We start from the raw sequence: 11,544 nt of genomic DNA, 5'->3' as shown, positions 1-11,544 counted from the left end.
CACTAAGTGTTCCAGTTAATGAGAATGTCCACATGACGTAGATTGAATGGTCCACTCAATGGACTGTAATAAAAAGAAGATACGAAGAAGAAGAGAAAAAAGAAAAGAAGAATAAGAAGAAGAAAAGAAGAAGAAGAAGAAGAAGAAGAAGAAGAAGATAACGAGATGAATCCAGCTCAATAGAAAAAGATTCGTCATAAAAACTGGGTTATTGCAGCGGGCTGTAATAAAATTAGAGAGGACGGGTTATCATCATATATATTGCTAACTAGATGGAAGACGATCATCAGCCTCTGGTCGTTCTACAATCCCTAGCCGCCCCCCGCTCTCTCTCTCTCTCTCTCTCTCTCTCTCAATCTCTCTCTCTCTCTGGGATAAATATTTTTAGCATAATGGATTGCAGGCAGTTTGCACAGTAAATTGATATCATGTGAGGTAACATTTATATAAATATTCAAACCTTGAAGTAAAACTGTTAAACACCTTAAGGAAACAGGATAAAACTTATCATTGTTTGTTAAATTTAAAGAGCTGTCAGCTGAGGTAACGTTGCTAACTACACGTGCATGTTCTAAGTGCAACTATACTTACATACAGACATATTTACATACATTATATGATTGGATATATAATATATATATATATATATATATATATATATATATATGATATATATATATATATGTGTGTGTGTGTGTGTGTGTGTGTGTGTGTGTATGTGTGTTTTGTGTGGTGTGAGTATGTATATATAGATATATATATAATATATATTATATATATATAGATATATATATATATATATTAATCATATATAATATATGTATATATCGCTGGAGAATGATGGAAGACCAAATACTTTAGTTCTGCTTGTTTTGCAATCCAGTGATCATACAGTTGTTGGCTCGTCTCATATTTTTCCTCGGATGACCTTACCTTACAGACCTTACAGTTCGTTCGGTTGCCCCAGGTCCCTCAGTGTGAGGCGCCTCTAATGTGTACCAGAGAGTTGCTAGTACATCTTCCGGTATATTTTGCATCTTCCATCTTGGATGGTCTTGGGGATGCAGTTTTAGATATTTGTCGAGCTTATTCTTCAAACACTCTACGCTCACTTCCTGATATATTCCTCAGATGAGCTGGCAACGCATTGAATAGACGCTGCATTATCGATGCTGGTGCGTAGTGGATTAATGTCCTGTGTGCTTTCCTTATTTTGTCCTGGTATAGTTTTTGGGCACTATTAATCTACCTCTGCTTGCTCTTTCTGATATTTTTAGTTCCATGATATTTTCTGTTATTCCTTCTATCTGTTTCCATGCCTGAATTATCATGTAGCGTTCTTCTTCTCCTTTCTAGACTATATAATTTTAAGGATTGTAGTCTTTCCCAGTAGGCTGTAGGTCCTTAACTTCTTCTATTCTAGCTGTAAAGGACCTTTGTACACTCTCTATTTGTGCAATATCCTTTTGATAGTGTGGGTACCATATCATATTGCAATATTCAAGTGGACTACGAACATATGTTTTATAAAAGCATAATCATGTGTTCAGCTTTTCTTGTTTTGAAGTGCCCGTAACAACATTCCCATTTTGCTTTACATTTTGCCAACAGAATTGCTATTTGATCATTGCATAACATGTTCCTATTCATCATCACACCAAGGTCTTTAACTGCTTCCTTATTTGTGATTGTCTCATTATTAGGTCCCCTATATGCATATAGCTTTCCTTCTCTGTCTCCATAATTTATTGATTCAATTTATCAGAGTTAAAATACCATCCTATTTACCTCTGCCCAATCATATACTTTGTTAAGGTCTCTTTGTAGAGCGTTCCTATCTTCATCACAAGTAATTTCTCTACTTATTCTTGTGTCATCAGCGAAACTACTCACTACCGAATCCTTAACATTACTGTCTATGTCTTCAATCATAATAACAAACAATATTGCAGCTAGCACCGTACTTGTGGCACACCGGATATTACCTTGGTTTCATCCGATTTCTCATTCGTTTTGCAATAACTATCTGTTTTCTGTTGTGTAAAAATTCTTTTAAACCATCTTCCTACTTTATCTACGATATTGTGTTTTCTAATTTTCTTTGCTAATATATTATGGCTACTTTGTCAAAAGCTTTTGCAAAGTCTAGATAAACCACATCTGTTTCATTTCCGCTTTTCATATTTTTGAATATGTTCTCACGGTGGACTAACAGTTGGGTTGTGTACTTTTTCCGGGTACGAAACCGTGTTGTCCTATATTAAACAAATTATTTTTTTATTAAATGTTTCATAATATTTTTCTTCATTACCCTTTCATACACTTTCATAATATGTGATGTTAGACTCACAGGCCTATAATTACTTGCCTCTAGTCTTGATCCACTTTTGAAAGTAGGGGTGATATATGCTAATTTTGTGCTCATCATAAATCTTGCCTGTATCTACACTTTGTCTTAATAATATTGCAAGTGGCTTTGCGATAGAATGAACTACTTTCTTTACAAAATAGCAGGGACTTCCATCCGGCCCTGCAGCAGCTCCATTTTTAATTTCATTAATTGCCTGCACAATATCAGCTTCATTAATTTCTATGTCAGCTAAATATTCACTATTTCTTCCCTTACTTCTATATCATTATCTTCATTATCTATTCTAGGGGTGAATTCTCTCTTATATCGTTCTGCCAGTATGTTGCAAATTCCTTTTTTTCCATTCGTTCAATCCTCCCTTCAATTCTCAGAGGGGGGCCTATTTCTATTCTTCTTTTATTCATCTTCTTCGCATATGAGTATAATAGTTTGGGGTTTTGCTTGATATTTAATAGGGTTTTTTCTTCCAAGTCCCGTTTTCATTTTCTTTTGATTGTATAATCTTTTGTTCTGCATTTTCTATCTACTTTTTAGTTCTATAACTTTCCATGCATTTTTTTTCTTTTGCAAGACCTTTTTCCACTTTCTGATTTCTGGAACAAGATCCTTCTGTCTCTTGGTAATGCATGAAGATGAAAATTTCACTTTTTAACTTCTTCGGTATATATTTTTCCACTATTTTCTCAATATTTTATATAATATCTCCCGTATTTACCCTTATGTCATCACTTACGAAAATGTTATCCCAATCTTTGTTTAATTCTTCATTATTTCTGACCATTTTATATTTTTACTGTAGAAGTTGTATTTTCCATATCCTTCCCACTTTTTCATTTCTTGCTTATCTCTATTTTCACTTGCTTTGGAATGAACTGTTAATTCTATGACATTATGGTCTGAAATACTCGCATTATAACTATTATTTCTTTAACATAATTCATCTCGTTCACAAATACTAGGTCTAAAGTATTTTCCTTTCTTGTTGGCAGGTGATTTATTTGTTGAATGTTGTATTCTAGTAGCATATCTAATAGCTTTTCAAATTGCCTCTTATCTTCTGCACTACTATTACTCTTTTTTTATATGTATAAGTACAACCACAATCTCCTATTCGTTCTTTCCATTCTACGAAAGGAAAGTTGAAGTCACCAGATAGGAGAATAGTCCAGTCCTTGTGATTTCTACATATATCATCCAATTTTTCAATTATTAAGTCAAACTCTTTAGTAATTAGGAGGTCTATATACTATGTTCATCAATTTTTTCAGATTCAAATTCTAAGCTACGCTATTAGTTCACATTCTGAGTTACTATATTTCTCATATATTTTTTCCTTGTTTTTTTGTCTTTCCCATATATTGCGGTTCCCCCTTGATTCCTATTTTTTCTATCTGATCTATAAGTTTGGAACCCTTTATTTGATCATCATTCCAGTCTCTTGGGAATACCAGGTTTCACTTATATTCATTATATCTATTTTCTTTTCATTTTGGGTTAGTTCTTCTAAGTACTCTATTTTTCTTTTTGAGTTTACTCGTACTAAACCCTGCGCATTCATCACTATGATGGTTTGCGTGTTTTCCTCCTTCATTTAATAATGGTGATAATAAGGATTTTCCCATGTCTCTTTCCTGTTTCTGGTATGTTGTTCTTTTTTTTCATTTCCAGAAATTCTGACATTAAAAAATCCAACTTTTCCATAATATTTGATCTTCCTTCATCATAATTATTCATTTTGTGTCTGAATCTGCAATTTTCTCCGTTTCTGCAATATCCTCTTGCATAATAAATACAGTATTATCTCTTGAGTAGAATTTCGGAGCTGATACTTTTTGAAAATTTTTTGCTGACACCTCTGCATATCTCATTGGTGGTTTGCTTTTCTCTTTTACCTGATATTCTTGATTTCTCTCTTTATTTTGTTTCTTTCTTATTTTTGGATTTTATTACTTGGTTGGTTATTTATTTGATTATGATTCATGGCTACAGGGTGCCTATATTTGCATTTTTTGTCGAACTTACATCCTTTTCCTTCTTTTAGGTTTTTACATATTTTTTGGATGCAGATCTCTGCATCATCCCCATATCCATCTAAGTATGCACATTTACCATATATTCATAGTTTTGACATATCTTAGGATGTTTGTAGTAACATCTTTCTCCAAATCTGCAATTCCCTCTTTTCAAAAGGTTGCAGATTTTGTCTTTCTTGTCTATTTTTTTCCTCTTTCCCGTCATTGTGTAGATCTGGGTAGAGCCTCTTCGGGATTTGCTTTTCTGTTGTCATATCGTAATTTATTTCTTCGTAGGTATGCTGCTTTATTGCCTCATATGTATATCAATGAGTATCTCTGCATCCATACTTTTATCTTGTTCTTTGTTTTCCTTATTTTTTTCTGTCATTTCATTTTTGTTTACTTCTCTTCCGTTTTTTTTCCTCTTCTTCTTCTTCTTCTTCCTCTCTTCCTCTTCTTCTTCATCCTCAACTATTTGTACATTCAATCTTGATTTAATAACATTGTCTATCCATGATAGACATGTTGAACAAAAAATTCTTGTATCTTTTCTCAAATCTTGTATTACCTCAGCACACTGTGGATGGGTCGGAATGTTGCATGCAGCACATTTTCTGATTAGGTTTTGTGGATTGACTATGCTATACCAAACCTTACACAGTTTGCATGCTTTTGGCATTCTTTTTCTAATGCATCAATTAGATGGATTCACAAGATTCACCTTATTCATTTTCTTTGTCGGAATATGTTGGTTTATGTATATTTTCTTTATGAGTCTCTTGACCACTTGGTATTTTTATTTGGCAACTTCTTCAATTATTTTCAAGATGTTTTTTCATTAGATTTGTTCCAGTTTGAAGGATTATATCCTTCTAATATATCTATGAATGCTTTTGTATCTTTTTGGTTAGGACTGTTGCTGATTTCATAGATAGAAATGCCAGTTCCCTTCCTGCTACCTCATCGTATTGCGAATCTGCTAAACACGCCAAATTAACGCCACCTCTTCCCCCGCAGTTGGAACTTACTGCCATCTTGTTCTGATTTATAGTATTACACTTGATAAACAATAACTTAGAAGACGCTTTATCCTACTATTTTCACACTAATCTTATCACCGATAGTTCACGAACACTTCTAGATATTTCTCAAATTCTAGTCGTATGTTAAACTTGTGATATCTGTTGATTAATCTGACTTCACGCGGGTACGTCTCACCAAGCAAGATGGCTACTACGAGAGTTGGCATCAAGCCACCTTTGGAGTTTCCCACGTATAGCATAATCATCACCGAGACGAATTGGGAATGACCGAGAGAAGTGGAGAGAGAGAGAGAGAGAGAGAGAGAGAGAGAGAGAGAGAGAGAGAGAGAGAGAGAGAGATAGGGCAGGTGGGCGGATGGACATTTGAGTTTCACCGAGTTTAGTACTACCCTTGGATTTCAAATGTTCCTCAGCGAAATGGTCATTTAACTTGTTCCCTAGGGATTTCGTGATATTCCTGAATTCATATATGCCCTAGAGATTTCGTGAAATCCCTGATTTTACATATTCCTTAGGGATTTCGGGAAATCCCTGATTTCACATCTTTCTTTAAGATTTCGTAAAATCCCTGATTTCATATATTTTCTAGAAACTTCGTGAAATCCCTGGGTTTCACATATACTCCCTAGAGATTTCGTGAAATCCTTGGTTTCACATATTCCCTAGGGATTTCGTGAAATATTACTTATAGATTATACATACACGTAATTATTACTTTCACTGCCCAAACGAATCCTGTTGCGTAAATCTCAAAAGGAGATTATAGTGAATGAGTGATATCACAGCATCTCGCAGCATCAGACACCTCTCTCTCTCTCTCTCTCTCTCTCTCTCTCTCTCTCTCTCTCTCTCTCTCTCGCAGGATGCTCTGGGAAATAGGTCAACAGCATCCTTAGCCCGATGGGTAACTCAACCGTGCAATAGCAGGCCATTCATCTGCGTGAATAGCCCTGTCAATGTTTTCAATCGTTACCAAAAGGCCATTAGGCTTGGCGGAGGTGTATCGTAATTTAGAAGATTGCTGAGGAAACTCGCTACTGCCATTGCTATACTCTCGCGCGATGGAAAATTAAAAATCTATGATGATTAATCAAAAGTTTTCGATGAAACTTCAACAATTTACGATGAAAAATGGATAGTTTACGATGCAGAGTGAACAATTTACGATGGAAAATTAATATTTATGATGCAAAATAAGACGTTTGCGAGGAAATAAAAAATTATGGTGATACATGAATAATTTACTATGAAGAATGAAAAATTTACGATGAAGAATGAAAATTTTACGTTGGAAAATTAACATTTTTCGATAAAAGTAAGATGTTTACGATGAAAATTTATACAAAATTACGATAAAAGGAAGAATTGACTATGATAACCAATTTACGATGACAAATGAATATTTTGCTAGGAAAAATGAATATATTACGATAAAAATATAAGATGTTTACGACAAAACATAAAAATTTACGATGAAATGCAAAATTTACGATGACAAATGAACAATTTACGGTGAACAATGAGCAGTGTACAAGGAAAAATTAAAATTTAAGTAGGTTCTCATCAGTCCAGTTCACCAAAGGGACTTAGCAAGCAAGGTGAGTTACATTTCGATGTGGATGACATTGCCAAATGTTGTCATGCATTCACCAAAAATTTTAATTAATATGAGAGAATTCCACCTCACAATCGTGTGGACCTCGTTAAGGACAACACTGATTTCACTAAAACCACTAAAATATTTGATTTTTTTTTATCATGGATAATATTTCAACGGAAAAATGGTGAAGTTTACAAGTATTATTTATATGAAGCAAGGTAATCATTGAAATTCGTTTATGCATTTGTCATCAAAATATCTGCGCATGCTCTTTATTATTATTATTATTATTATTATTATTATTATTATTATTATTATTAATTATTATTATTATTATTATTATTATCATGAACTTACATTTGAATGGATTAAGCCCGACAGCCATAAACTTTATATTCACACACATACTCACACATGGCATGGACATATATATGCACACACACACACACACACACACACACACACACACACACACACACACACACATATATATATATATATATATATATATATATATATATATATATATATATTATATATAATGGAGATAGAATATGCACATATGAATGAATGCATAAATCAAGATAATTCGTACGTGTCATCAAATAATCTACCATTCCCCGTTCGCCGCATCTCATATCGCAAGGGGTGTGGAAATACGAATGACAAAACAGAAGAAATATTTAAAACAGAATCCCATCACGATGAGGAAACTTGATTAACTCATAAATTCTAATCATATAACCCAGATTTAATGAGCAAAAAAGAAAAAAAAAAGTGTCGGTTGGTAACAAGAGAAAGCTGTTAGGCGCTGGCATGTTTTGTGACTAAATCTCAGAATTAAAAGCCGCAAGACTCCTCATCTACTTTTAGTAATCCCAGGAGATATTTGCATACTCCCTCTTCACTCTTTCTTTCGTTTCTGGCCCGGTTTTGTCTGCTCTTCTCTTTAGCCCAGTCTTTCCCTCTTCTTTTCCAAATAACGATGGTGGCGAGGAATGTCATCTATCGCCAACTTCCTCAACAACTCGGGTCTTGATGAGTTCTAACCAATCAAGTAGCAAGACCGGAGCATATTATCGACTACATACCACTAGTGTTTCTTTGTGTGTGTGTGCAATGATTTATATATATATATATATATATATATATATATATATATATATAGTATATACTAATATATATATATAGTATATATATATATATATGATATATATAAATTGTTTAATTAATTGTTTCACGAAATTACTTTTGTTCAGATTACCAAAATAGAGACATGTAGTAGTTACGACAATTTATTGTCTAAAAAGAAGTCTGGATGAGAATTCAAAACAAAATAAGAAATAAGCATATAACATACTGTGTGTGTATGTAATGATATATTTAATAAATATATATTTATAAATATAAATAATAAATATATATATATATATATATATATATATATATATATATATATATATATATATATATATATTATATATATATATATATATACATATATATTAGCATATAACATTTTAGAAATGTTAATAACCTTACCCAGTAGACGATAACAGAAACGGATATAAATGTAGTTGATACTTACTGGGAAAGATTTATACAGAAAAAGTAACTGAAGAGGCATAACTCTGAAATTAAATCAGTAAAGAAGTACTAGTCTGTATAGTTTGTAACTACAATCTAATAGCCTAAGATATGTTATTATGAATATTAATATAAAACTAGTGTACACGTACTCTCCGCTTGATTCGGAATAGTAGCATAGTTATTTTGTAGGTTAGAAAACTGATTTAAGGATCTAAATTCCTGATTAGTCCAAGATTCAGAACATCGTTGATCATATTGTTTCTGCTTTCTCTTACAATATATTTTTACTGCTTATTACATCTATAAAATACAGTATTTTCTTTTTTACCAATGAACGATAAACCTGAACCACAGCCATAAGTTTAGATGAGTTAAAAGAGAAATAATACAGTGATTTTCTCTCTCTCTCTCTCTCTCTCTCTCTCTCTCTCTCTCTCTTTCAGATATATATACCAAGGGTCAGGAAATTCCGTCGAGAGGAAGGTTTCAAACTCTGGGAACAAGGAAACTCAAACATTCATTTGTTCTTTACACCCACTTCGTTAACGAGTTGTCACGACAGGTTGAAATCGTCCATCCCTTTTATTGTATATACTGTTTACTAAATTTCGACAGCTGTGTTTAACTTTGTGAAGGAAATAAAAACGTTGAATATCTAGTGTCTAAAAAGTTTCTGAAAGCAAACGTTTTTTGGAGAGAGAGAGAGAGAGAGAGAGAGAGAGAGAGAGAGAGAGAGAGAGAGAGAGAGAGAGAGAGGAGGGGCGGGGGTATTCTTAAGGAAAAGAAGAGCGAGATTTGAGCCTTAGTCAGTTTTATTAAATAAATTATTTACAAAAGATTACAACAAATTTCGAACTACGTACATTTACGCATCTAGAATACATTGCTTTCAAGTTTACAAAAATTCTTTGTGAAATGATTTAACAATTTTTCTTTTAAAATGGCTCTGACATCCCTGTTTGGGAGAATTTCAGTTTAAATTGAGAGTTATATACAGCTGATAAGTGAAAACATGCTCATTCCTTTTGGGTAACGTTGAGATATCCATTTATTAATTATGATTAAGATTACTATCGAGAAGTTTCCACTACAACCTTTCGTTCCAGCCCCTTTGGAGTTTCGCGAGCACAACTTTCATGTGTGATATCTCTTTCAATCTCTTTGCCCTTTTTATGGCCATTCATTTCTTAGTAAATACGTTTATCAGTGAGAATTAAATCTTTGTTTGGTATTTATAAACTCGACTGTTATTCTTCCTTTTTTTATATTTTTCTTTATTTCTCCCTCCCTAAATTTTTTTTTTTTCTTTTTGCCTCCTGCTCACCTTCCCACGTTCCTGCTTTTCTCATCCATTCCCCGTTCTTATTTCTCCTTGGCCGGTGAAAATTCATTCATATCTCGGCCCTAAATCTATCACAGACTTCTTTTTATGGAAGGTGAAGAAAAGAAAGTCCACTTGGCCTTGATAGAATCTCCCCGGGTTCTTTATTAAGACCCCTTCGATATTTCCACCTTTCTAGGAAAGGTCACACACACACACACACACACACACACACACACACACACATTCTCACCCGTGGATATTTGCGGTTTATTGCCGGGGAAGGGAAGTCCATTTTTCCACCTCTTTTTCTGGTGGGGGGTGGAGGGAGGTGGGGAAGGGGAGGGGGAGATCCGTAGGAGAGCTGACATCCGGACATCTCAGGATGGCAGACGACGCCAGAAGTTGTCAGGAAGGAAGCTGACATCTGTGGTTGCCAGGTGGGGAATGGACCTCAGAGAGTAGTTAGTAATTATTGCAAGGTGCAACTGGCATTATCAACTAATTTTGTAATATTTCATTCATGTTTACATCACGAAAACCATGGTCATTGACGATGAAAAGAAATTTTTTAAAATATAAACAAAACAACAGCTAAAAAAAAATTCCACCTAATAAGATACAAGCAATTCCCCACCCAATAACCTATATTTATTAACATAGAATTATGCTTTAAAGATGTTAATTACACTACTAACAATGATACAAATGGAAATGCTTTTTTTTTGCTATTTGTTATTGATACTACTTAGGGTTCACATTAGCACTAGATGAACTGTGGCATCATAACTTTATGCAATGGGTTCATTTTGTATATAAATCCTAATCACCTGATAAGAATTTAAGCATGCTATTGCATCCGATTGCATGAAAATAAAGTTAAAAAGACAGAATAGGAACTTGAAGTCCCATGTTCATTTGCAAAATAATCTATCAAGATTCATAATACTAAATTGAAGATTTCCGAGACAATTAAAGATAAAAGTTATAAATTCTCCCAAAATATTAATGTTTATATAAGCATGAACTGCATATGGTTCGAGTACCTATTCAAAATAATAAGTTGCACGTCAGTAGTTTCTGGGTTATATCAAAAATTCCATCTTGAGATTCAACTTTGAGTATTGCATATAACATAATGATTTCATTGATCATACAGTAGAATAAAACATGTTTTATATTATTTGGCTTAGTTTTGATAAATAACTTAGAGGACTTAATACTACAAAAAACTTTTTCAACAAATAAACAAATGGTGACTTATGGGAATGGGAATGTCATTGACTTAATAGAAATATATCCCATGTATGGAAATCAATTATTGACTTTACTATTTTTATGCAAAATCGTAATTGATTTCAACAAAGCTGACATCAGCAGATATAAATCATGAGATTGCCATAATAAACTGTAGGATTTCCAGATTTTTGCGTGTTCCATCATTCACATAAAACAATTATTAATACGATATCTAATGTTTTGAAGCAAAACCTTAAGGGATTTCATTGAAGCTGACATCAGCATAAAAGGAGATTTCTACCCTAATATTTTTTTCCTCTAATTTCATTAAAACGTTGACTATTTCCTCATCGGTCATTCATCAA

The sequence above is a fragment of the Macrobrachium nipponense genome, chromosome 32 (assembly GCF_015104395.2).
Source record: "Macrobrachium nipponense isolate FS-2020 chromosome 32, ASM1510439v2, whole genome shotgun sequence".
In the NCBI taxonomy this organism is placed as follows: domain Eukaryota; kingdom Metazoa; phylum Arthropoda; class Malacostraca; order Decapoda; family Palaemonidae; genus Macrobrachium; species Macrobrachium nipponense.
The sequence above is the reverse complement of the archived record's forward strand: the minus strand, read 5'-3'. Positions refer to the sequence as shown.